Genomic DNA, 27,881 nt, shown 5'->3' on the forward strand with positions numbered 1-27,881 from the left:
AACATCGATGCTTTGTCTAAGGATATTTGTGTTGATTACATTACACACCATACTTAATGCAATTGTCTGTTGCTTGCAACTTAATACCGGAAGGGGTTCGGATGATAACCTGAAAGTGGACTATTTAGGCATAGATGCATGCTGGATGGCGGTCTATGTACTTTGTCGCAATGCCCTGATTGAATCTCATAGTACTCATCATGATATATGTATGTGCATTGTTATGCCTTCTTTATTTGTCAATTGCCCAACTGTAATTCGTTCACCCAACATGCTATTTATCTTATGGGAGAGACACCGCTAGTGAACTGTGGACCCCGGTCTATTCTTTACATCTGAAATACAATCTACTGCAATACTTGTTCTTTACTGTTCTTCGCAAACAATCATCATCTTCCACACAATACGGTTAATCCTTTGTTCACAGCAAGCCGGTGAGATTGACAACCTCACTGTTACGTTGGGCAAAGTACTTTGGTTGTGTTGTGCAGGTTCCACGTTGGCGCCGGAATCCCTGGTGTTGCGCCGCACTACACTTCGCCGCCATCAACCTTCAACGTGCTTCTTGGCTCCTCCTGTTTCGATAAACCTTGGTTTCTTTCTGAGGGAAAACTTGCTACTGTCTGCATCACACCTTCCTCTTGGGGTTCCCAACGGACGTGTGTCAAATGCACGCATCACCTCCGGCACCCTGCCGGAGAGGGGAATCATCTCCCGGAGGGCTCTTCATCGCCATGATCGCCTCCGGATCGATGTGTGAGTAGTTCACCCCTGGACTATGGGTCCATAGCAGTAGCTAGATGGTTGTCTTCTCCTCATTGTGCCGTCATGTTAGATCTTGTGAGCTGCCTATCATGATCAAGATCATCTATTTGTAATGCTACATGTTGTGTTTGTTGGGATCCGATGAATATTGAATACTATGTCAAGTTGATTATCAATCTATCATATATGTGTTGTTTATGTTCTTGCATGCTCTCCGTTGCTAGTAGAGGCTCTGGCCAAGTTGATACTTGTAACTCCAAGAGGGAGTATTTATGCTCGATAGTGGGTTCATGCCTCCATTGAATGCGGGACGATGTGAGAAAGTTCTAAGGTTGTGGATGTGCTGTTGCCACTAGGGATAAAACATCGATGCTTTGTCTAAGGATATTTGTGTTGATTACATTACGCATCATACTTAATGCAATTGTCTGTTGTTTGCAACTTAATACTGGAAGGGGTTCGGATGATAACCTGAAGGTGGACTATTTAGGCATAGATGCATGCTGGATAGCAGTCTATGTACTTTTTCGTAATGCCCTGATTAAATCTCATAGTAATTATCATGATATATGTATGTGAATCTTTATTTGTCAATTGCCCAACTGTAATTTGTTCACCCAACATGCTAGTTATCTTATCGGAGAGACACCACTAGTGAACTGTGGACCCCGGTCCATTCTTTACATCTGAAATACAATCTACTGCAATACTTGTTCTTTACTGTTCTTCGCAAACAAACATCATCTTCCACACTATACGGTTAATCCTTTGTTTACAGCAAGCCGGTGAGATTGACAACCTCACTGTCACGTTGGGGAAAAGTACTTTGATTGTGTTGTGCAGGTTCCACGTTGGCGCCGGAATCCCTGGTGTTGCACCGCACTACACTCCTTCACCAACAACCTTCACATGCTCCTTGACTCCTACTGGTTCGATAAACCTTGGTTTCATACTGAGGGAAACTTGCTTCTATACGCATCATACCTTCCACTTGGGGTTCCCAACGGGCGTGTGCTTTACGCGTATCAAGCTAAATTTCTGGCGCCGTTGCCAGGGAGATCAAGACACGCTGCAAGGGGAGTCTCTCACATCCAATCTCTTTACTTTGTTTTTGTCTTGCTTTACTTTACTTTATTTACTGCTTTGTTTGTTCTCTATATCAAAAACACACAAAAATTAGTTGCTAGTTTTACTTTATTTACTATCTTGTTTGCGTTCTCTATATTAAAAACACAAAAAAAATTAGTTACTTGCATTTACTTTACTTACCTTTTGTTTATTTCATCATGTTTCCTCCTAAGTTCACTCTTAAAGACATACCGGTAGGACAAGGGTCTATCATTGGAAGAGATAATATAGAAGAATTTTTCACCCATGTTAGTATGGATGAAGATTTTGAAGATATACCATTATTAAAAGTTGCTCCTACTTATGAAAGTGTTTCTGCCTGTTTAGTACACATGTTGGAAACTAGATTTGTTAATCTCAATCCCATAATACAACATATGTTTCTTACACTTTCTGATATGGAGATGGGAGAAAAGAGAGATTTTGTTTTAAAAGTCCTTGTTAGAGAATTTGAAGATATAGCTAAAGAAGCTAGAAAAGTTTTTATTAAGCATAAGAGGCTTGGTTTGTTCACTGATTTTAAAAGAACACTTGAAAAGATGGACATGGATAGAATAAGGTACACTAGTAATGTTAATGATGGTGGGGAGATTAAAGTACCGATACCTAGTAAGCTCCTAGGAATGCATGAAGCTCTAGAAAATAACTATGCTTGGCTTGTTCCTGAAAATTTGTTTGATGTGGATAGTAAGCCTAGAAGCAATGAAAGAGGAGTTACTTACATAGACAAGATACAATGCATAGTTGAAGAAACTCCCAACTCCCCTGATAAGAATGTTAATGCTTCATCTCTTGATAATACTTGATTCACACTTTCTGCGCCTAGCTGAAAGGCGTTAAAGAAAAGCGCTTATGGGAGACAACCCATCATTTTACTACAGCACTTTTGTTTTATATTTGAGTCTTGGAAGTTGTTATTACTGTAGCAACCTCTCCTTATATTTATTTTATTGCATTGTTGTGCCAAGTAAAGTCTTTGATAGCAATGTTGATACTAGATTTGGATTACTGCGCAGAAACAGATTTCTTACTGTCACGAAATTGAGCAGCCCCGTCTGTAGATAACTCATAAAATTCTGCCAATTTACGTGCGTGATCCTCAGATATGTACGCAACTTTCATTCAATTTGAGATTTTTCATCTGAGCAAGTTAAGTGCCCCAGAAAAATTCTTCTTTACGTGCTGTTCTGTTTTGACAGATTCTACCTTTTATTTCGCATTGCCTCTTTTGCTATGTTTAATGGATTTCTTTGTTCCATTAACTTTCAGTAGCTTTGTGTAATGTCCAGAAGTGTTAAGAATGATTATGTCACCTCTGAATATGTGAATTTTTTATTATGCACTAACCCTCTAATGAGTTTGTTTTGAGTTTGGTGTGGAGGAAGTTTTCAAGGATCAAGAGAGGAGGATGATACAATATGATCAAGAAGAGTGAAAAGTCTAAGCTTGGGGATGCCCCCGTGGTTCATCCCTGCATATTTCAAGAAGACTCAAGCATCTAAGCTTGGGGATGCCCAAGGCATCCCCTTCTTCATCGACAACTTATCAGGTCACCTCTAGTGAAACTATATTTTTATTCAGTCACATCTTATGCACTTTACTTGGAGCGTCTGTTTGCTTTCATTTTTGTTTTTGTTTGAATAAACTCGGATCCTAGCATTCTTTGTATGGGAAAGAGACACGCTCCGCTGTTGCATATGAACACATGTGTTCTTAGTGTTACTTTTAATGTTCATGGCGAAGGTTGAAACTGCTTTGTTCATTGTTATATGGTTGGAAACAGAAAATGCTTCATGTCGTAAATGGTATATTGTCTTGAATAATTTGATACTTGGCAATTGTTGTGCTCAATTATATCATGTTTAAGCTCTTGCATCATGTACTTTGCACCTATTAATGAAGAACTACATAGAGCTTGTTAAAATTTGGTTTGCATGATTGCTCTCTCTAAGGTCTAGATATTTTCTGGTTAAGGTGTTTGAACAACAAGGAAGACAGTGTAGAGTCTTATAATGCTTGCAATATGTTCTTATGTAAGTTTTGCTGTACCGGTTCATACTTGTGTTTGCTTCAAACAACCTTGCTAGCCAAAGCCTTGTACTGAGAGGAATTACTTCTCGTGCATCCAAATCCTTGAGCCAAAAACTATGACATTTGTGTCCACCATACCTACCTACTACATGGTATTTCTCTGCCATTCCAAAGTACATTACTTGAGTGCTACCTTTAAAATTCTATTCTTTGACTTTACAATACATAGCTCATGGGAAAATAGCCTTAAAAACTATTGTGGTATTGAATATGTAGCTATGTGTCTTATTTCTTATAAGTTGCTTGTTGAGCGGTAACCATGTTTCTGGGGACGCCATCAACTATTACACCTTTGTTGAATATCATGTGAGTTGCTATGCATGTTCGTCTTGTCTGAAGTAAGGGAGATTTTCATGATCAAATGGTTTGAGTATGCATATTGTTAGAGAAGAACATTGGGCCGCTAACTAAAGCCATGAATCATGGTGGAAGTTTCAGTTTGGACACAAATCCTCAATCTCTTATGAGAATATTATCTGTTGTTGAATGCTTAAGCATTAAAAAGAGGAGTCCATTATCTGTTGTCTATGTTGTCCCGGTATGGGTGTCTAAGTTGAGAATAATCAAAAGCGAGAAATCCAATGCAAACTTTCTCCTTAGACCCTTGTACAGGCGACATAGAGGTACCCCTTTGTGACACTTGGTTGAAACATATGTTATGCAATGATAATACATGTTAATCCAAGCTAATTAGGACAAGGTGCGGGCACTATTGGTATTCTATGCATGAGACTTGCAACTTATAAGATGTATTATGCATAACACATATGAATTATTACTACCGTTGACAAAATTGTTTCTATGATTTCAAAATAAAAAGCTCTAGCACAAAAATAGTAATCCATGCTTCCCTCTGCGAAGGGCCATTCTTTTACTTTATGTTGAGTCAGTTTACCTACTTCCTTCTATCTTAGAAGCAAACACTTGTGTTAACTGTGTGCATTGATTCCTACATATTTGCTTATTTGCATTCATCATATTACTTTGTGTTGACAATTATCCATGAGATATACATGTTGAAGTTGAAAGCAACTGCTGAAACTTATATCTTCGTTTGTGTTGCTTCAAAACTCTCTACTAAGAATTTATTGCCTTATGAGTTAACTCTTATGCAAGTCCTATTGATGCTTGTCTTGAAAGTACTATTCATGAAAAGTCTTTGCTATATGATTCAATTGTTTAATCATTGTCTTTACCATTGCTTCGAATCACTTCATTCACTTCATATGCTTTACAATAGTATTGATCAAGATTATGATAGCATATCACTTCAGAAATTATCATTGTTAGCGTTTACCTACTCGAGGGCGAGTAGGAACTAAGCTTGGGATGCTTGATACGTCTCAAACGTATCTATAATTTCTTATGTTCCATGCTACTTTTATGATGATACTCACATGTTTTATACACACTTTATGTCATTATTATGCATTTTCCGGCACTAACCTATTGACGAGATGCCGAAGAGCCAGTTGTTGTTTTCTGCTGTTTTTGGTTTCAGAAATCCTACAAAGGAAATATTCTCGGAATTGGACGAAATCAAGGCCCAGGGTCTTATTTTTCCACGAAGCTTCCAGAAGACCGAAAGGATTACGAAGTGGGGCGACGAGGCGCCGCCACGCCAGGGCCGCGCGGCCAGGCTAGGGCCCGCGCCGCCCTGTTGTGTGGGGCCCTCGTGTCGCCCCTAAACCTACCCTTCCGCCTACTTAAAGCCTTCGTCGCGAAACCCCCAGTACCGAGAGCCACGATACGGAAAACCTTACTGTGACGCCGCCGCCGCCAATCCCATCTCGGGGGATTCAGGAGATCGCCTCCGGCACCCTGCCGGAGAGGGGAATCATCTCCCGGAGGGCTCTTCATCGCCATGATCGCCTCCGGATCGATGTGTGAGTAGTTCACCCCTGGACTATGGGTCCATAGCAGTAGCTAGATGGTTGTCTTCTCCTCATTGTGCCATCATGTTAGATCTTGTGAGCTGCCTATCATGATCAAGATCATCTATTTGTAATGCTACATGTTGTGTTTGTTGGGATCCGATGAATATTGAATACTATGTCAAGTTGATTATCAATCTATCATATATGTGTTGTTTATGTTCTTGCATGCTCTCCGTTGCTAGTAGAGGCTCTGGCCAAGTTGATACTTGTAACTCCAAGAGGGAGTATTTATGCTCGATAGTGGGTTCATGCCTCCATTGAATCTGGGACAGTGACAGAAAGTTCTAAGGTTGTGGATGTGCTGTTGCCACTAGGGATAAAACATCGATGCTTTGTCTAAGGATATTTGTGTTGATTACATTACGCACCATACTTAATGCAATTGTCTGTTGTTTGCAACTTAATACTGGAAGGGGTTCGGATGATAACCTGAAGGTGGACTATTTAGGCATAGATGCATGCTGGATAGCGGTCTATGTACTTTGTCGTAATGCCCTGATTAAATCTCATAGTAATTATCATGATATATGTATGTGAATCTTTATTTGTCAATTGCCCAACTGTAATTTGTTCACCCAACATGCTAGTTATCTTATCGGAGAGACACCACTAGTGAACTGTGGACCCCGGTCCATTCTTTACATCTGAAATACAATCTACTGCAATACTTGTTCTTTACTGTTCTTCGCAAACAAACATCATCTTCCACACTATACGGTTAATCCTTTGTTTACAGCAAGCCGGTGAGATTGACAACCTCACTGTCACGTTGGGGCAAAGTACTTTGATTGTGTTGTGCAGGTTCCACGTTGGCGCCGGAATCCCTGGTGTTGCGCCGCACTACACTCCTTCACCAACAACCTTCACGTGCTCCTTGACTCCTACTGGTTCGATAAACCTTGGTTTTATACTGAGGGAAACTTGCTTCTATACGCATCATACCTTCCACTTGGGGTTCCCAACGGGCGTGTGCTTTACGCGTATCACTATGCGGTGTGAACTCGAAGGACCTGAACCGAATCGAGTTCCCCGAGCTTGGCGATGAAGGGGCCAGCGATGATGCCGGCGGCGTTGATGAAGTTGCTGATGACATGGCCGAAGCAGCCGATGCATGGTCTTGTGCCAACATTTTTCCCACAAACGGCGCCAATTGACGAGGGTGCTCCTCGGCAATGCCCACCTTTTGGGGCTTATGATAGACGGAATCCTGCAGGCTGACACGAGACATCGGATACCAAACAAACGGGGAGAGAAATTTACCCAGGTTCGGGGCCCTCGATGAGGTAAAACCCCTACTTTCTGCTTGTCTGATCTTGATTATTGAAACTATCAGGTTACAATGGGGTAGCCGAAGGCTTCGACTAATATCTCATCAAGAGGCTAAGTTTTCTGATGACCTAGATCTATACTTGCGGTGGTTATGGCTACGGTGATTGTGTGTCCCTCGGCAGACCCTCTCCTGGCCCTTATATTGCGAGCCAGGTCTCAAGAGTTCTATCCGGGTTCGACTAGGTTACAAAGAGTTCTACATCTAAACTTTTCTAGTTTCTTCGTTTTCTTGCCTTGCTCGTCAAGAATCCTTCTTTGGAACCGACATATCGGCCCACCTTGGTCGGTGGATGATCTTCATGGGCCCCTGGTTGGGCCGTAGGAGGTAGCGTAATACTAGTTACCCGAAGCGTAATGCCCACATCATGTGGAGTACCATTACTATCAAAACGGTAAACCTTGGTTGATAAATATTATGCAACTTCAAATTATATGTAAACTGAATTTTGTATGCACTTTTTAGAAATTTGGAGCCAATTAAAACAAATCCAACTTACGATTAAATTTTAAAAGAGAGGGGATAAAATGACCTCCCGTTATGAGAAACATGTAGGAAAATAATTTTCTAAGAGTTGGAATCATTCATTTAGGCTTTGTTTGCGTCTTACTACATTTTTGTAGTTTTTATAATTTTAATAAAGCCTACTATTATCTTTAGGGGTTTACTAAAAGCATTTTTGGAAAATTAAAAATGGATTTATAATTTGATTTTTGGTGGATTCTTTTTGGAAGAAATAAGAATATTTAATTTATTGGAAATTGCGAAGAATGTAGGAATTGAAATGAAAATTTTGAATACAATTAACGTCCTTTATATAAAAAAAAATTAACACCTTGAGAACCTTTTTGTGCAAAAGAACAAGTGTTTGAAAGTTGGAGATAGTGCCCTAGAGGCAAATAATAAAGAATGTTTATTATTATATCTCAATAGTTTATAATAAGTCATATGCCATGCTATTATTATATCTCAATATTATAATAAGTCGTATGTCATGCTATAACTGTTTCAATCGGAAACATTGGTACACATGTGGTATGTAAACAAACCAGGGTTTCTATTAAGCATAGATGCGAAGTAGCTCATTGTGGTCATTCGATGATCAAGGTTGCTGGTCATAGACATTTATATCAATTGACAATGAGATCATATCATTGGGTGAATGATATGATGGATATATCTAATATATAATTATTGTAACAAGGTCAAGTCAGAAAGTTCGTAATAATTATGAAAGTGTAGTGACCTAATCCTTAGATTGTGAGATCATATTTTTTGCGGGGCTCTTATACGTAAGGATTTTTTTGTGGGGCTCTTATACGTAAGATGACAAGTATTAAAACGGAGAGTGGGTCCAGGTCTGGTGCGTTTGCTCCCGGCGGCCGATGGAGCTGCTCCAGCTGAGGCCGGTTAGGACGGCGGCGCGCGGACTGCAGCGCGGCCACGGGAGCTTCACGAGCCCGCTGGGCTCAGCCGGGCCAGAGGGGCCTGGTGTGCTCCTGTAGCTGCGTTCGGTCTGTCGCCGCAGGTGGCGGTGGAGGTTGTGCCCTCCCGCGTGGTTGCTGTCCTCTCCTAGGCTCGGGATGTCTCCTCCCGGTCTCGTCGGTCGTCGTCTTTGGGTCACGGTGATACGGCAATGGTGATTGCAAGACCGTGGTGACGCGAGTTGGTGGGCGGCAAGCTTGGAGGAGCGCGATGGAGTGTCCGGGTCGTGGTTCTTTGGAGGACGGGAGAAATCCTTGTCGGATGGCCGACACCGACGCGGTGACGTGAAGGGCGTCGGGGTTCCCCCTACCCACAACCCTCCCGCATACTGGGGGAAACTCTAGGATTTGTCCGGGCAGCAGCGTTGTCATCATCGCATCCCTTCTTGAAGGTGCTGCTTTGGTATGTGGCGCTTCGGAGAGCCAAGATCGTGGTGGGAATTCTCCGGAGGGCGCAACGGTTGCGGATCATCATTGTTTTCGTCGATCCGGCTTTGTCGACATTGTTTTCCTTTTTTTCTTCTTCTTTTATTTTTTTTGGGCTTTGATGTGTTGTTTGCCCCAGCGGTGGTCTCTATCTTGTATCGGTGGTTGTTATATTAATATAGCGGGGCGAAAGCCTATTTCGTTAAAAAAAAAACCGGAGAGTTCCCTATTTGCCGGTTTAATTTTCGTTTCTATTTCCCTGAAAACATCGTTCTATTTCCACTTTTGTTTGATTTTTTTTTTGTTTCGGTTTCCCTTCCACCAAATTCCATATATATATATGTTTCCATATTTCCTCACCGTTCCTGTTTTCTAGGGAAAATTCAGAAACTCTCCTCTCTCTCCATTTTCATCCCTTTTGTGTACTACATATGGAAAATGTTGCATAGAAATGAAAAAAAAATTAGATATAAGGATGTATGTTGTATTGTGATAATTCAACGTAATACTCGTCACGAGATCTATTCCAACCCGACAGTTGGATGGAGCGGGCGGAGCGGAGGTACTGGCCGTGCAAATATTTTTTGTGTTATCCCATCCCTGGGATATTTTGAGACAAACTCGCCAACGCCCGTGTCCAACCTCCTGCGTCGCCGGAGCGCATGCTGGAGAAAAAAAACGGAGCACCCCCTGACCATGAATCCGCAGGTCCCCATCGCGACGAAGACGCTTTGTGAGCCGATGATGTAGCCCGCCGCACTGCGACGGATCCCTTCTCCTTGTGGCTCGTCGGCCGGGGAGATCCCCAGAACACCACGGATCCCGATTCCGTCGCCTCCGCTCGAGATCCTCGGGGAGAACACGCCGGAGCCGCTCACCACCAACCCTCCACCCTGCACTGGAACAAATATCGCACCGGAAGCGCCCGAGCCGCCGCTCAACAGAGAAGCAAGCAGCACAGGCCGAGCTCCTGTACACGGATTTCCTTGATCTCCCGGCGACGCCAGAGCACACGCCACCGCAGCGGAGACGAGACCGAGGAAACAAAATCTTCTGGGCCGCCGCCACCGCCTCGCCGACCCAGTCCAAGAACACGATTCTCGTCGCCGACACCGACAGACGAGAAGACCTAGCCTCACCGCCCACGCGGGACGGCAGGAATCTACGCCAACCAGCTCCTCGGCGCCGCCCCGAAGGACACCGACGAAGTGAGAACGGAGCTGAGGCAGAACCCTGTGACGCGGCGTCGCACCCACCAGATCGACGCCTCCAGAAAACCTATTCCTAGCATTATGTACACGCCCGACACGTACCACCGGGGTTCCCCATCCCTCCCGCCGCCGGAGCGGCCGCCGGAGAGGTGGAGAACCCCCGGGTTCGCCGGCGGCCTCTGCTGGAAAACGGTGGAGCTCCCTCTTCTCCTCTCTCAACTGTAGCAAGAGATAAGGTGGAGAGTCCGGTCGTACTAGAGATAGCTTGGCGACAGCTCTTCCAGGTCTTGCGAATCGAGATCTGATCCTGAAATGTGCAAATAACTGGCATGTCATCATGCACAACTCATTCATGTCGACACTCAGATCTACTGCGACCATATCTTGCTGCTTCGAAGTAAATAACATAGGTGGCAGAGTGACTGCTTGTGGCAGGTCGTTCAAGAGAAACTGAGGCTCCGTGGCTTGGGTTTTGTTGTACTGTTCTGCTGTCACACCGAACAAACACTTCAGAGAACGACATAGGGTGTTCGAGCCGTGCACACTTTTTTCATCTGCAATGTTTGAGGAAGAAGAACCTAGAACATGAAGTGTGGAAGAAGTGTCGTGCACACTTAGTTCACGACCACCTTCTAGAGCACTGTCATGGGCCCAGCATGCGGCCTTTTGATTTGAGTTATGATGATGGTTTCTAATTTGGTGCCAAAAATATGTCTGCCATAAGTGAAATGACTAAAAATCAGTGAAGGCTAATCATTAATTATGGTTTTCCGATGGACCGAAATTTTTATATGAAGTGTGCTGAAATCCAGCAGAAGTTTTAGAAAATTTTGAATAAATAATATAGAATTCATGTGTACTACTGAATGGCTGAAGTTTGTAAAACTTTGATGAAACTCCATTGAAACTGATTATCACTTACGAATTATGATAGCACACATCAAACAGTACACAGATTTCATCCTACTGGAACACAGACACATATATACGACCACGCCAGACTGACAGGAATCACGTCGCTGGACAATAACATGTTCAGAGCTCTGAGCTCGTGACATATAACCAACGTAGATGCAACGATTCAGTAAGACCCATACACATTTAGTTCATACAATACACATTGAACACAGATATAGGTTATCCTTTTTTCAGGGACAAGACTATGATTGAGTACTTGGTCTTCTCCCTCTCAAGGTGTTCAGCAACGTTATGCGCGTACTTATCAAAGAGGGCATCGAGAACAGATTCACCGAAATGCCTCCCAAAAAGAGGCTCCATCACTGCTCTCAAGCACTTGGCGACGTTCATGCCACTTTGGAGAGGGTCGTCCACGTGATCGCTCTTTGAGTAGTCATAAGGATCCCAGTTGTGCTCGAACAATTCAATCTTTTTAATGTCGAACAAATTCGCTTTGCTTGACCACCGTCTTCACTTCATCGACCGACGGCCCGTAAATGGGCAGGTTGAAGGAATCAAGCTTTTCCTTCCCCACTAGGCCCTATTGTGATACCATTAAAAAGAAGTTTCGTGGAATTTAGATGTTAAAGAAAATTCTCGTTAGTTACTGTTTGATTTACTATTATAGTTACCTCTTCAACCAGGAATTGTATAGATTTTGCAAGTAACCCGTACACAAGGTTCAGCTCTCCACTGTATGCATCCTCATTTTTCCTTCCAAGAAATACCAGCAACATTTGTCCACCAAACACAAGTTCTTCATATCGAAGTTTGAGGAAAAGCAGAAAGTCCTTTTGAAATAGCTCCTGGTACAGTTTTACCACATATGGTGGTGTATTCTTGGCAATGTAAATGTTTCCTTCGTTTGGGTTGCCCTCTAATCCATCAAGAAACTGCATGGCATAAGGAAAATCTTAGAACTAAGTTAAAAACAGAGCCATAAAAGTTAATCGTGCTTTGTGAATCTTTGGACATGAGAGCGCCAATGGAGGGAATATGATGAGTGAAAAAGATGAACACTCTTGTCAGGGAAAAGCCTCTTGTAGGACGAGCCCGGCAACCCGGTAATATAGAATGGAGGTAGTGTTTCTCCCTCGTGAGCCACTGCTATGGACTCCTTGAACCCTCTAAGTGAAAGGAAGAGATGATTGAAGTCGTTTACAGGTAGATCACTGAGGAAAAACTGGAGCTCGACCTTGGTACTGGCACCCAGCTCGCGACGGTGGGAACACATCGCTTCGATCACCTTCGAAACAAAGAAGAGTGTGTTTTCACTGGAGGAGCAGCCTAGATCACAAATGGTCATCGTTGGATGGGAGAGAGCCATGTAAACTTCCTTTACAGCCTTGTCAAGCAACGGTGTAGTCTCAAGCAAAGCCCTCCGCTAGCATAAACGCAAGAGAAAGTTCTTATCCAACTTTACGTGCAATATCTGAAGATAGGAGTCTAGCTAGAAAATTATTTACAAACCTGAAGCCACGAGTTTTTGGCATAGCTGGTCTCTCCTCCCCCTTTGGCCATATGAAGGACATGCTCTATCGTCATGGCAACCAGAAGATCTGATATGATGATAATAGTTTCAGTAGGAAGAACGACAACATTGTGTGTGCTCCGACCTCCGATTGAGCATATATATAGGGCCAAGATCCAGAGATCTGTAGCTATTATATAATAAAAGCAATTTATAAACATGAAGCCACGAGTAGTTGGCAGGTCTCTACAGGCACAACATTAATTTTGATACTTGCATCTACCGGTATTTGTTGGTAGAATTAATAGTTGTGTAATTTTTTAATCATTGTCGACTACTAAAAGCAAAACACACTACAGGAATGGCTCGCTGCGCCGACGGCCGTGGCGTACGCCGACGGCCAAATGTCGGGGCCGTCGGCGTACGTCCGGTCCATGGCAGCGGCCCATCGAGCCCCTCGGCGTAGACATACCCTCGGCGTAGAGAGGGCTACGCCGACGGCCACCCTCGGCGTACTAAAGGCCGTCGGCGTAGCACTAGCATGTGCTCCGGTCCCGCTCCGGCCGTGACGGCCCGGTCACGGCGTCAGCGAGGCGCCGAGGGCCACCCTCGGCATAGGGCATCACCCACCTATGCCGACGGCCACCCTCGGCATACACATTTTTTTTTCTTTTTTTCTTCTCGGTCATTAACTTTATATTATGTTTGTTTTATTTATGTACTAGTATGAATTATGTAAAAATAGTTACTTTTTTAAAGAAAAAAATGGTAGATGGCTTATGTAGATCCCACGAGTGACGCTCTTCGTAGACGGGTCGACGGGATCCAGTAGGCCCAACATCTGCTATCGATGTACATATGTCCTAAAACAAAGGAAAAAAGTCCATTGCTAACCCTAACTCTAACCCTAACCCTAACCCTAGGGGTAGATTTGCGGGGTCCCCGCCCCCTAGGGTTTCCCTAGATACAAACCACCGGAGCGTCCGAATCGCTGGAAACTCCTGCTACGGCTCATCCGGGGCCTATTTCATTCCAAACCTATGGTTTCCATGTGCATATGTCCTAAACAAAGCAAAGAAATTAAAAAAATCCATTGGTGAACCCTCGCACGAAAAAAGCTATAGGGGTAGATCTGCAAGGTCCCGGCCTAGGGTTTCCCAAGATACAGATCACCGGAGCGTCGGAATCGCTTGAAAACTTGCATTTGTCCCTAACATATGTGTACAAGTGTGATGTAAGGTTTGTCTAACCTTGCATGTACCCGGCGTTGACGATTTCCGCATACATGGGCCCACACTTGGTAAAATCCAGGATTTGTATGTGGAAACTCCTGCTACGGCTCATCCGGGGCCTATTTCATTCCAAACCTATGGTTTCCATGTGCATATGTCCTAAACAAAGCAAAGCAAATAAAAAAATCCATTGGTAAACCCTCGCACGGAGAAAGCTATAGGGGTAGATCTGCAGGGTCCCCGCCCTAGGGTTTCCCAAGATACAGATCACCGGAGCGTCGGAATCGCTTGAAAACTTGCATTTGTCCCTAACATATGTGTACAATTGTGATGTAAGGTTTGTCTAACCTTGCATGTATCCGGCGTTGACGATTTCCGCATACATTGGCCCGCACTTGGTAAAATCCAGGATCTGTATGTGAAAACTCCTGCTACGGCTCATCTGTGGCCTATTTTATTCCAAACCTATGGTTTCCATGTGCATATGTCCTAAACAAAGCAAAGAAAATAAAAAAATCCATTGCTAAACCCTCGCACGGAAAAAGCTATAGGGGTAGATCTGCAGGTCCCCGCCTAGGGTTTCCCAAGATACAGATCACCGGAGCGTCGGAATCGCTTGAAAACTTGCATTTGTCCCTAACATATGTGTACAAGTGTGATGTAAGGTTTTTCTAACCTTGCATGTACCCGGCGTTGACGATTTCCGCATACATGGGCTGGCACTTGGTGAAATGCAGGATCTGTATGTGGAAACTCCCGCCACGGCTCAAACAGAGCCTATTTTATGGTAAAGTATGCCCAACCTATGGTTTCCATGTACATATGTCCTAAACAAACCAAAGCAAGTAAAAAAGTCCATTGGTAAACCCTCACACGGAGAAAGCTATAGGGGTAGATCTGCGGGGTCCCCGCCCTAGGGTTTTTTCAAGATACAGACCATCGGATCGTCGGAATCGCTGGAAAACTTGCATATGCCCATAACATATGTGTACAAGTGTGATGTAAGGTTTGGCTAACCTTGGATGTACCCGTTGTTGACGATTTCCGCATACATGGGCTAACACTTGGTAAAATCCAGGATCTGTATGTGGAAACTCTCGCCACGGCTCAAATGGAGCCTATTTTATGGTAAAGTATGCCCAACCTATGGTTTCCATGTACATATGTCCTAAATAAACCAAAACAAGTAAAAAATTACATTGGTAAACTCTCGCACGGAGAAAGCTATAGGGGTAGATCTACGGGGTCCCCGCCCTAGGGTTTCCCAAGATACAGATCACCGGAGCGTCAGAATTGTGGGAAAACTTGCATCTGCCCCTAACATATATGTACAAGTGTGACGCGTCATTTTATGTGCTAAATGTTTTCTGTTTCGCGCGTTGGTGGACGGGTGCACGCGCGCGCCCGGTACGGCCATACCGCATGTCCCGGCGGCCCCATTTTGCGCAGTTGGCAAAGCAAACGGAGCCAAAAAAATCGAGCGGAGCCGCGTGGCGTCATTCTATGTGTCCTAGTAACCACTGCAAAAGACGGAACTGGGATACGGAAATTATCTTGGAAAACCCTTCACGAACAGGGCTATCTCGTCCGGAGTTCTATGGCTTTTAGGGGAAATGAGTAGGAAACGGCCCGTTTCACCACATAGTTTGTCGGAACGAGGCCATATTTGGCACGTGCGTGGGCCTTAGGATGGGAAGCAAGGCCCCGATCGCGGATTTCCAATCCGAACCACGGGCGACGGTTTTTCCATTTTCGGGGTGCCGGAAGGGCTTTTTTTTGTGAAGCAGCTACATGGTGCGCATTTCAGTATCGCGCGGGACCTCCGCGCAGCGGTAGGATACCTCCTACGCACCACCTATCACATGCCATATGCGCGCGGAAGCCATCTGGGAATCCCACCCGCTTCCTGCGGTGCCCCGCCGAATCCGCTGGAAACTGACCGGATTTGAACTGGGGCGACACTTTCCTTCGCTCAATAAATGGAGGGAAAAATGTTTTTAGGTCTAGGACGCGTCATTTTATGTGCTAAATGTTTTCCGTTTCGCGCGTTGGCGGACGGGTGCACGCGCGCGCCCGGTACGGCCATACCGCATGTCCCGGCGGCCCCGTTTTGCGCAGTTGGCAAAGCAAACGGAGCCAAAAAATTGGGCTATGCCGCGTGGCGTCATTTTATGTGTCCTAGTAACCACTGCAAAAGACGGAACTGGGATACGGCAATTATCTTGGAAAACCCTTCACGAACAGGGCTATCTCGTCCGGAGTTCTATGGCTTTTAGGGGAAATGAGTAGGAAACGGCCCGTTTCACCACATAGTTTGTCGGAACGAGGCCATATTTGGCACGTGCGTGGGCCTTAGGATGGGAAGCAAGGCCCCGGTCGCGGATTTCCAATCCGAACCACGGGCGACGGTTTTTCCATTTTCGGGGTGCCGGAAGGGCTTTTTTTTGTGAAGCAGCTACATGGTGCGCATTTCAGTATCGCGCGGGACCTCCGCGCAGCGGTAGGATACCTCCTACGCACCACCTATCACATGCCATATGCGCGCGGAAGCCATCTGGGAATCCCACCCGCTTCCTGCGGTGCCCCGCCGAATCCGCTGGAAACTGACCGAATTTGAACTGGGGCGACACTTTCCTTCGCTCAATAAATGGAGGGAAAAATGTTTTTAGGTCGAGGACGCATCATTTTATGTGCTAAATGTTTTCCGTTTCGCGCGTTGGCGGACGGGTGCACGCGCGCGCCCGGTACGGCCATACCGCATGTCCCGGCGGCCCCATTTTGCGCAGTTGGCAAAGCAAACGGAGCCAAAAAAATCGAGCGGAGCCGCGTGGCGTCATTCTATGTGTCCTATTAACCACTGCAAAAGACGGAACTGGGATACGGAAATTATCTTGGAAAACCCTTCACGAACAGGGCTATCTCGTCCGGAGTTCTATGGCTTTTAGGGGAAATGAGTAGGAAACGGCCCGTTTCACCACATAGTTTGTCGGAACGAGGCCATATTTGGCACGTGCGTGGGCCTTAGGATGGGAAGCAAGGCCCCGGTTGCGGATTTCCAATCTGAACCACGGGCGACGGTTTTTCCATTTTCGGGGTGCCGGAAGGGCTTTTTTTTGTGAAGCAGCTACATGGTGCGCATTTCAGTATCGCGCGGGACCTCCGCGCAGCAGTAGGATACCTCCTACGCACCACCTATCACATGCCATATGCGCGCGGAAGCCATCTGGGAATCCCACCCGCTTCCTGCGGTGCCCCGCCGAATCCGCTGGAAACTGACCGGATTTGAACTGGGGCGACACTTTCCTTCGCTCAATAAATGGAGGGAAAAATGTTTTTAGATCGAGGACACGTCATTTTATGTGCTAAATGTTTTCCGTTTCGCGCGTTGGCAGACGGGTGCACGCGCGCGCCCGGTACGGCCATACCGCATGTCCCGGCGGCCCCGTTTTGCGCAGTTGGCAAAGCAAACGGAGCCAAAAAATCGAGCGGAGCCGCGTGGCGTAATTTTATGTGTCCTAGTAACCACTGCAAAAGACGGAACTGGGATACGGCAATTATCTTGGAAAACCCTTCACGAACAGGGCTATCTCGTCCGGAGTTCTATGGCTTTTAGGGGAAATGAGTAGGAAACGGCCCGTTTCACCACATAGTTTGTCGGAACGAGGCCATATTTGGCACGTGCGTGGGCCTTAGGATGGGAAGCAAGGCCCCGGTCGCGGATTTCCAATCCGAACCACGGGCGACGGTTTTTCCATTTTCGGGGTGCCGGAAGGGCTTTTTTTTGTGAAGCAGCTACATGGTGCGCATTTCAGTATCGCGCGGGACCTCCGCGCAGCGGTAGGATACCTCCTACGCACCACCTATCACATGCCATATGCGCGCGGAAGCCATCTGGGAATCCCACCCGCTTCCTGCGGTGCCCCGCCGAATCCGCTGGAAACTGACCGGATTTGAACTGGGGCGACACTTTCCTTCGCTCAATAAATGGAGGGAAAAATGTTTTTAGGTCTAGGACGCATCATTTTATGTGCTAAATGTTTTCCGTTTCGCGCGTTGGCGGACGGGTGCACGCGCGCGCCCGGTACGGCCATACCGCATGTCCCGGCGGCCCCGTTTTGCGCAGTTGGCAAAGCAAACGGAGCCAAAAAATCGAGCGGAGCCGCGTGGCGTCATTTTATGTGTCCTAGTAACCACTGCAAAAGACGGAACTGGGATACGGCAATTATCTTGGAAAACCCTTCACGAACAGGGCTATCTCGTCCGGAGTTCTATGGCTTTTAGGGGAAATGAGTAGGAAACGGCCCGTTTCACCACATAGTTTGTCGGAACGAGGCCATATTTGGCACGTGCGTGGGCCTTAGGATGGGAAGCAAGGCCCCGGTCGCGGATTTCCAATCCGAACCACGGGCGACGGTTTTTCCATTTTCGGGGTGCCGGAAGGGCTTTTTTTGTGAAGCAGCTACATGGTGCGCATTTCGATATCGCGCGGGACCTCCGCGCAGCTGTAGGATACCTCCTACGCACCACCTATCACATGCCATATGCACGCGGAAGCCATCTCGGGAATCCCACCCGCTTCTGCGGTGCCCGCCGAATCCGCTGGAAACTGACCGGATTTGAACTGGGGCGACACTTTCCTTCGCTCAATAAATGGAGGGAAAAATGTTTTTAGGTCGAGGACGCGTCATTTTATGTGCTAAATGTTTTCCGTTTCGCGCGTTGGCGGACGGGTGCACGCGCGCGCCCGGTACGGCCATACCGCATGTCCCGGCGGCCCCGTTTTGCGCAGTTGGCAAAGCAAACGGAGCCAAAAAAATTGGGCTATGAGGGTGGCCGTCGGCACTCAATTTAATTTCGACGTGGTAAAAAAGGTACAATGAAACAATGAAAGAAAAAACAATGAAAGAAAAACAATGAATGAAAAAACAAAACAAAACAAAAAAAAATTGCTCTACGCCGAGGGTGGCCGTCGGCGTACGGCCGGCCCTCGGGGTAGAGCCCTAACCCTAAAATAACTAACGCGCGGGCCAGGCTGCTCCCCATTCCCGAGCCCGACCCGCGCGCCCCTCTCTGCCCGTCGCCCGCTCCTCCCTCAGCCGCCGCCCGCCCCTCCTGAGCCGCCTCCCGAGCCGCCGCGCGGCCGCCACCCGCCGGCACCCGCTGTCCCCGCCCTCCCCGAGCCGCCGCCCGCCCCTCTGTGCTGCCGCCCGCCCCTCCCGACCCGCCGTCCCCGCCCTCCCTGCCCGTCGCCCGCTCCTCCCTCTGCCGCCGCCCCGCCCTCCTGAGCCGCCTCCCGAGCCGCCGCCCGCCGCCTGCCGCCGCCCGCCCCCCAGCCCCTCCTCTCGCAGGCCACCGCGCCCCTCGGCCCTCTCCTCCCGCGCCACCCCGGCCATCGATCTCCTCCCGCAGGTATATGTTAGTGTTAGTTAGTGTTAGGATTAGTTAGTTAGTGTTAGTTAGTTAGGATTTGTTAGTTAGTTAGTTAGAAATAGAAATTTGTTAGCTGTTAGTTAGTTAGTTAGGATTTTTTTGCTTAGTTAATTTGTTAGCCGCCACCGGATCCATAGATTGTGTAGTAGAAATATGTCTAATAATGTGAATTTGGTGAATTTGTAATAGGCCATGCCGTGACCGCCTCTTCGTGAGCACCCCGGCGTGACGATCCCGGATCTTGACGCGCTTCTCGCCGGTTGTTCGACTACTTCCTCTACAGCCGAGGGTGAGCAAAATTTCCAACTTCTTCTCCGCATTTTATTTATGTCACTAGATTCATTTTCCAAGTCAAGTTGCGTAACCTAGGTGTCACTTCCCGTCCTCAAGCGTTACGCGGATAAATATGCATTAGTGGTCGGCATATTTTCAACCGTAACGCTTGCGGCATTTACGGGACAGTCGGCGGATCCGTAGTTGGGTACGTTCTCCATGCTCTGCTCCGGTCCGAGTCAGGATTTCGGCAGCGCCTCACCGTTGTTCTCCGGATGCACATCCTCTTGTCTTTTTGGCGAGACGTGTATCGGGAGAGCAGCGGGGAGGTGCTGCCGAAATTTTGACTCGGACCGGGGTAGAGCATGGAGAACGTACTCAATCTACGGATCCGGCGGCTGCTAGGAGCCCACCTAGTAGAGATGTAGGTTGATGCATTCGTTTTGCCTGTTAAAAAAATTAAAATATGATGCATTTTCCTATTTGATATAAATGCTATGCTTGTCGTTTGGCTTCCAATAGAGCAGAGGATGGCTGATAATGGATGGATGTACACCGGCCGTGTTAGTGCGACTAATAAAACAGATGAGTGGATAAGGAAGACTTGGCATTTAGTGAAGGAGTTGGCGCGTGGTACAAAACAGAAGGTTCAGCCACTTTGCCCGTGCAATCGTTGCTTGAAGCATCACCGTCGTGGAAAGGATGACATGTTTAAACACCTTCTGCAATATGGGTATATGCCTCGTTACGTCACGCAGATCGACTTTGATGAGCACGAACGTGACAGAGGTGAGGTGATGCGGCAGCGGCTCAATGGCAATGAGTACGATGGGGTTAGAGACTTTCTAGATGATCTTGTCGATGCCCACATGCCAGAGTCGCCACCTTCACGGGAGGAACCGCCAGAATCGGAGGAACCTCCAGAACCGGAGGAACCAGAGCCAGCCGCGAAGGCCTTCTATGATATGATAGCTGCTGCTAAGACGCCTCTGTACGATGGCGCCGAGATTTCTCAGCTCGATGCCATCTCCCAATGTCTAGCCGACAAGACCCGGTACAACACCACTCGTGACGGCTTCGAAGCAAGTCTGAAAACAACTGGTAACATGTTGCCCAAAGGGCATTGTCTGCCTAAAAGCCTGCACGAGATGAGGCAACTCATGTCGGCGCTCAACATGGATTATCAAAGGATAGACTGTTGTGAAAAAGGCTGTGTTCTCTTCTGGAAACAGTTTGCGGAGGACAAGTACTGTCCCATTTGTAAGGCCTCTAGGTATGAAGAGGTAACGGGAAAGGATGGTCAGGTGAGGCAGTCAAAGATCGCAAAGTCGATTCTTCGGTATCTCCCATTCATAAAAAGAATCCAGCGGCTTTACTTGACTGAGGAGACCGCCAAACAGATGACGTGGCACAAGATGGGGACTCGAATAAAGGACAATCAGGGGCGGACGAAGATGGGACATCCATCTGATGGCAATGCATGGAAGAACTTTGATAGAAAATACCCCCATAGGGCAGCAGATGCTCGGAATGTCAGAATTGCGATAGCTACAGATGGCTTCAATCCATATGGTATGTCGAATGCCAATTACAGTTGTTGGCTCGTGTTTGTAATTCCGCTCAATCTCCCTCCCGGAGTCCTAATGACGAGGAAGACCATGTTTCTGTCGCTGATCATTCCAGGGCCCCATTACCCGGGGAAGAACTTGAGTGTCTACATGCAGCCGATTGTGGAAGATTTGAACCACTCTTGGCACCACGGGACGTTGACGTACGACCGAGCATCGAAGACAAACTTCTGCATGAAAGTTTGGTTGCAGTATACCATGCATGACATGCCCGGGTACGCCCTAACATGCGGATGGTGTACAGCTGGTAAATGGCCATGCCCGGTGTGCGAGCATCGACTTGAGTTCCTTTGGCTAAATAAGGGTCGCAAGTATGTTGCGTTTGACACGAATCGGCCAGTACCTCAAACGGAGGCATCCGTTCAGAGAAGACAAAAAGAACTTCAAGAAAGGCAAAGTTGTGCATGAAGTAACAGAGGTGCCAAAGTTCGATGGTATAGCTGTTGATGCCGAGCTACGTGCTCTCGTGCCAGCGGCATCGGAAGCTGGCCATCAATTTGAGGGATATGGTGTAACGCACAACTGGACTCACGAGGCAGCCTTAACGAAGCTCGAGTATTACAAGGACCTCGAACTTCCCCATAACATCGATGTGATGCACACCGTAAAGAATGTCGCGGAGTCCTTATTTCACACGTGCCTAAACATTCCCGGGAAGTCAAAGGATAATGTCAAGGCTAGAGTCGATGTTGAGAAGCTCTGTGATAGGAAGAAATTACACATGCAACGTCCTACTGGCCGTCGAAAGAATTGGTTCAAGCCGCACGCCGACTTCTGCCTTGATTCCATCCAAAAGAAGGAGGCATTCAAGTGGCTAAAATACGTTGTGATGTTCCCTGATGGTTATTGTTCGAATATGAGCAAGGGAGTCAATCTTTCGACGGGAAAAGTCACCGGGCTCAAGAGTCACGACTATCATATATGGATTGAGCGGCTGATGCCGGTGATGCTTCGAGGGTATCTCCCCGAGAAAATATGGCGAGTGCTCGCGGAGTTGAGCCATTTCTTCCGCACGCTACGTGCTAAGCGGATATGTCCTAAGGTTATTGAGAAGCTGCAAGTTCAAGTGCCGGAGTTGCTATGCAATTTGGAGATGATCTTTCCGCCAGGCTTCTTTACTCCGATGGCACATCTCATTGTGCACCTCGCAAACGAGGCACTCTTGGGTGGCCCAGTGCAGTTTCGGTGGCAGTTTTGTATTGAGAGAGAGTTCAAGTATATTCGGAAGATAACTGGAAACAAAGCCAAGATTGAAGCATGCATAGCTGAGGCAACGTGCCTTCGGGAGATGGCAGATGCCGCAACAACGTACTATCCTGATGAAGTTCCCACTCTGCATAACCCGGTCTCTCGTTACAATGTCGACGTGCCCATGAATGACCCCAAGCTTCAACTATTCCAATGTCCCGGTGGCAAGGCTGGTAAAGGACAAAAATATAGATTGGAGAGGGAAGAGAAGGATTGCATAATGCTCTATGTGCTTATGAACATGAAGGAAGTGGTGGGGGGGACGACGACGATGGTGGTCACGATTTCATTAGGTAACATGGTGTAATGCTTATTGTATCTAGTTTCGATCACCTACACTCAACTCGGTCTAATGCTTATTGTATCCTTTCAGCGAATTCACGGATGAACAGTGGTGGCTTCCGCGCGATCCCACGGGCGCGGAGTTGGAGACTCTACTGAAAGAGGGTGCTCCCGAAGTAAAAATAAACTTTGTGTCTTGGTTCATGAAAAAAGTAATGTCTAAGCTGTCCCTCTTACCTACCAATATGTGACTTGTCCCTGTTATTCCACGTAACTAATGCACACAACAAATTTGAACCGTGCTTGTAGGGAGCTGATGCAAACGTTGAGATGACAGATGAGTTGAGATGTGCTTCCCAAGGTTGTAACCGTGACGTCATGAAGTATGAGAAGTATGACGTGAATGGGTTTCGATTCCATACAGAGACACACCAGAAGGGCCGGGCGAATCCAAAAACGATAAATACTGGTGTCTTCACTAAAGGATCCGATACCTTTGATTACTACGGGAGGTTAGAGAATGTATACGAGCTGACCTTCAATCGTACAAACAAACAACTCAATCTCGTTGTGTTCAAGTGTCATTGGTTCGACCCAAGAGGTGGACAGAGAATTACCAAGTCCATTGGGTTAGTTGAAGTTAAGCCTTCCACCACCTATACCGTAGCCGATGTCTATATTGTTGCTCACCAAGCCAAGCAAGTTTATTATTTGCCGTACCCATGCCAGAAAGCGGCCCTCAACGGCTGGGAAGTCGTGTTCCAGGTATCGCCACATGGTAACCTACCGATTCCCTCCGAGGACGATTACAACAACATTGACCCTGTAACATACGAGGGAATTTTCTATCAAGAGGAAGAGGACTTCGGGCACTTTGAGTTAGAATGTGTTCTTGAAGAGGACCTCAGGAACGATGCAGAAACTCGTGGTGAGTCAGTGGTGGATCTAAAGGACATAGATATGCTTGAGAAGTTACAAGTGGAAGATGATAGCGATGATGAGCCTCCACCCGTCTATCAAGATCCAACTTACTACTCAAAAGATAGTGATAGTGATAGTGGCAAGGAGAAACAAAATGAGATTGACGATGAGATTGATGACGGCTGGTGAGGGTCTTTTATGTGTTTATATTTCAACATGCTTCTTATTTGTTTAGTATCTTTATGCTTAGTATTTATATTTTTTCAACATGCTTCTTTATTGTTTAGTATCTTTATGCTTAGTATTTATATATTTTTGAACATGCTTCTTAATTGTTTAGTGTCTTTATGCTTACTATTTATATATTTTTCAACATGCTTCTTAATTGTTTTCTCTTTCTCAATGCAGGTGATTGAACAATATGAGCGGCGGCAAGGAGGACTCGTCGAGCTTGCTTAAGAAGATGCAACAACGCAAGAACAATGTTAGAAGGAGTGAGAGGGCACCGCGTCGCAATCCGCGTTACGAGGACGGCGCGGGAGGAGGAGGACGAGGACGAGGACGAGGACGGGGACGAGGTGGTGGAGCTGGAGGTGGCTTGGGAGGAGGTGGAGGTGGAGGTGGAGGTGGCTGGGGAGGACCTGACTTTGAGCCACCACCCTCGGCTTCAGGCGACGTTGCTTCGGGTTCTTTTGGAGGGGCCGTCTAGAGAGGAGGCGGAGACGGAGTCTAGCGCCGAGGAGGACTCTAGCCGCGGGTTTGAGACTCCGGAGGAGGATGGGCGGCCGAAGCCACTGAAGATTCGTGGGGAAGCGAGAGTCCCCGACGAGAGGAAGGAGCCTAAGACCCATGAGGCGAAGACCCTTATTATTCCTGCTGGCCCTGAGTAAGTGTACTAATTTGGCAATTTCGATTTTCATGTACTAATGTTTGATTTTCATGTGCTAATGTTTGATTTTCATGTGCAGCAATTGGACATTTCCTCCGGGGGTCAAGGGGCGCCTGCCTAGCAGCATGATTGGAGCTTTGCTTAGGAAGTTCTGGCCGGGCAAGTACTATCCCCTCGGCACTGTCCCAGGGCGAGAAGAAGCTAGCCACTACTTGGACGGACTACGAGAGTGCCCCCGGCGTAGGCTTCCGACGGCTGCTTGAGGCCGTGATGAGAAAGTTTTGGGTAAGACATATTTTCTCGAGCTTCGTTCATATTTGATGACCCCAATGTTCTAACTCATGAATCTCACAATTGTTTTTTGCATGATTGAAGTGTTTTTATCGTGTGGCGCCCGAGGTTGAGGAGACGGCCGCGAACAGGACTTTGCGGGCGACTTGTGAGAGGTTGACACCGCAGGTGTGGTACAACCAAAGGATCACGTCCGTGGGTCACTTCTGGGCAGAGAGAGGTGAGAGGGTCCATAAGCCGGACATTGTCGGTAAGAATGCTAAGGCCGAGTACGAGATGACGGTGGAGGACTACATGTCGGTGAGTAAAATGTCAATGAGATTCTACATTGCTACTAAGTTGCAATTGCATTAGATTGAGTTGAGTATTGCATTTTCAGGTTATCCCCGATTGGGCCGAGCCGCATGCCGAGGCATGGGAGGAGATGGTTAGGACGAGGTGGCTCAAGATGGACGAGGACTTTGCAGCCGTGGCGAGGCGGAACGCGGAGAACCGAGGCGACGGTGGCACACACTGTGGGGGAAACCTCAGCTACGAACGCTACAAGGGGAAGACGGTATGTATACATTTTATTTTCCATCATGTTCAAAGTTGGTACTCACAACATTTCCTTTCGCGATGCAGAGGGCCGCGTTAGGACCCGAGGAGGAGATGTCTGACCTCGAGATATACAACAAGATGCGGCTTAAGAAGCCCGATCTCTCGCAGCCTCAGCCCTCGCTCCCTGAGTACTTCGGCACCTACGCCGAGGACGTCGAGAACTACTGCGCGATGGTGAGGCATCGTCACCCGGAGGTGGATGACCCCATGAGCGCGGAGGTCGACGAGGAGTCGTTGGTCCTATCATCCGGAGGGTTGCCGCATGGCCGTCTCGCCATGCTGAACAAGGCCGTCAAGCATACCCTCACCACGACCTTCACGCGTCTCAAGGCGGGACTCACCAAGGACAGCCCCCCTCTCCCGCCTCGTCGCCGGGCTCGGCAACAACCCGCATACGACGTAAGTTTCCCTCATTTCCATCCTCTTTCCGACTTTCGTTCATACATTCCTAAGTGCTAACGAGACATGAATTTGTGAAATTGTAGCCTGACTTCGAGGCGGCCTACGTGGCCGCTCATCAAGAATATCAGGTGGCCTTCAACCAGCACCAGCAGCAGTTCATGGAGTACATGGCATATATACATGTAAGTTCCAACCTTTGTTTTTGCAAATGATGACAAGTCCCACTTTCCCCTAGTTTGATGCTTCATTTCTGCAAAGACTGACATGTAAACTATCTTGCAGGCGTCGATGGTAGCCAATCAAACTGGACAGACAGTGGATTTAGGGCCGATGCCTCCCTTTCCGGGGCCGGCGCCAAACATGCCATCGAAGGAAAATTTCGCTGCGGAGTACTATGGGAGAACAACGGTAAGTTCTTCGCCAAACCGAATACTACGGCTTTCCTTTGCCTCGCAAATTGCTAACATCTCGGGAACATGTGTGTAGGGAACGGGATGTTCCGGAAACCAGGGTGGTGGGAGGGACATGACACCGGTTCATCATGGTGGTCCTTCTCCCGGTGCTACACCCGGTACTTCTCCCGGTACTTCTCCCGGTACTTCTCCCGGTCCTTCTCCCGGTGGTTCTTCCGCAGCTTCTACCGGAAGGAATCGGCCCGGGCCGGTGTTTAGCGGCGACGAGCTCCTCTAGTAGTCCCATGTATCTTATGCACACTATGGCACCATGCATGTATGCACACTATGGCACTATGTATGCATCCTATGTCACTATGACACTATGTATGCAACCTATGGCACTATGACACTATGTATGCACTTGATGTTATATGTATTTGCACTTCATGCCTATGAATTTCATGTGAATTATATGTGCTTGTGTATCCTGCCAAATCTGGAAAATTTGCGAAACAGCAGGAAATCGAGCAATTGCACCAAATGGCACATGCTACGCCGACGGTGAGCCCCTCGGGGTAGCGTCGACATGCTACGGCAGGTATGCCCAGGGCGCGCCACGCGTCCAAAACGGACAAAATGCACATCACTACGCCGACGGTGAGCCCCTCGGCGTACCGTGCGCTCGCCCAGGTCGCGCCACGCGTCCAAAATGGACCAAAAGGCACACCGCTACGCCGACGGTGAGCCCCTCGGCGTACCGAGCGCCAGGGTCACCCAGGTCGCGCCACGCGTCCACGTACGCCGACGGGCCGGCCCTCGGCGTATCGAGCGCCAGGGTCGCCCAGGTGGCGCCACGCGTCCACGAACGCCGACGGTGTGGCCCTCGGCGTAGCTGTAACGGCCGTCACCTTGACGGTGCCGGTTAGCGACCTGCGCCGACGGCCACTACGCCGACGGGTGGGGCCAGCCGTCGGCCCACTCCGTCTACGCCGACGGGCGGCGCTACGCCGAGGGCCACGTGGCATGTGCCGAGGCCCACCTTCCCCGAGGAGCTACGCCGAGGAGCCCCGTCGGCGTAGTGTACGCCGAGGGCCAGTAGGTGCTACGCCGAGGGCCGTAGGCCGTCGGCATATTGCCGGATTCCTGTAGTGACAATACAAGGTCAAGACGAAGCACACGTAAATGCACATTACCAAAAATTGGTGGGTAGAATTTTGGTAGTGGATTCAACTATTGGTGGGTAGAATCTCTACTACTTAAAAAAAGAACGTGTTCCCTCTTCTCCCCCTACTTTCGTCGTTCTTTTGGTCGTTCGCCGACGCCCACCTGGGCTTCGCAGACGTTCGTCCGAGTATCTAGACCGTGTCTCATGGCTCACATAAAATGGGCCGCTAAACCTGTGCTGCACTGAATAAAAGGAAACCAAATAAATAAAAAAAACCTTACCATCGCATACATACTAAGGATCACGTAAGGCAGATTGCAAGGCTCAT

General features: G+C 47.5%; 1 pseudogene; it reads right to left on the bottom strand.

The window, feature by feature from the left end:
* Window positions 1-11,240: 11,240 nt before the first annotated feature.
* LOC127317452 (anthranilate O-methyltransferase 3-like) lies at window positions 11,241-12,933 on the bottom strand (annotated as a pseudogene).
* Window positions 12,934-27,881: the final 14,948 nt, after the last annotated feature.

Source organism: Lolium perenne, chromosome 7 (assembly GCF_019359855.2).
Source record: "Lolium perenne isolate Kyuss_39 chromosome 7, Kyuss_2.0, whole genome shotgun sequence".
NCBI lineage: Eukaryota > Viridiplantae > Streptophyta > Magnoliopsida > Poales > Poaceae > Lolium > Lolium perenne.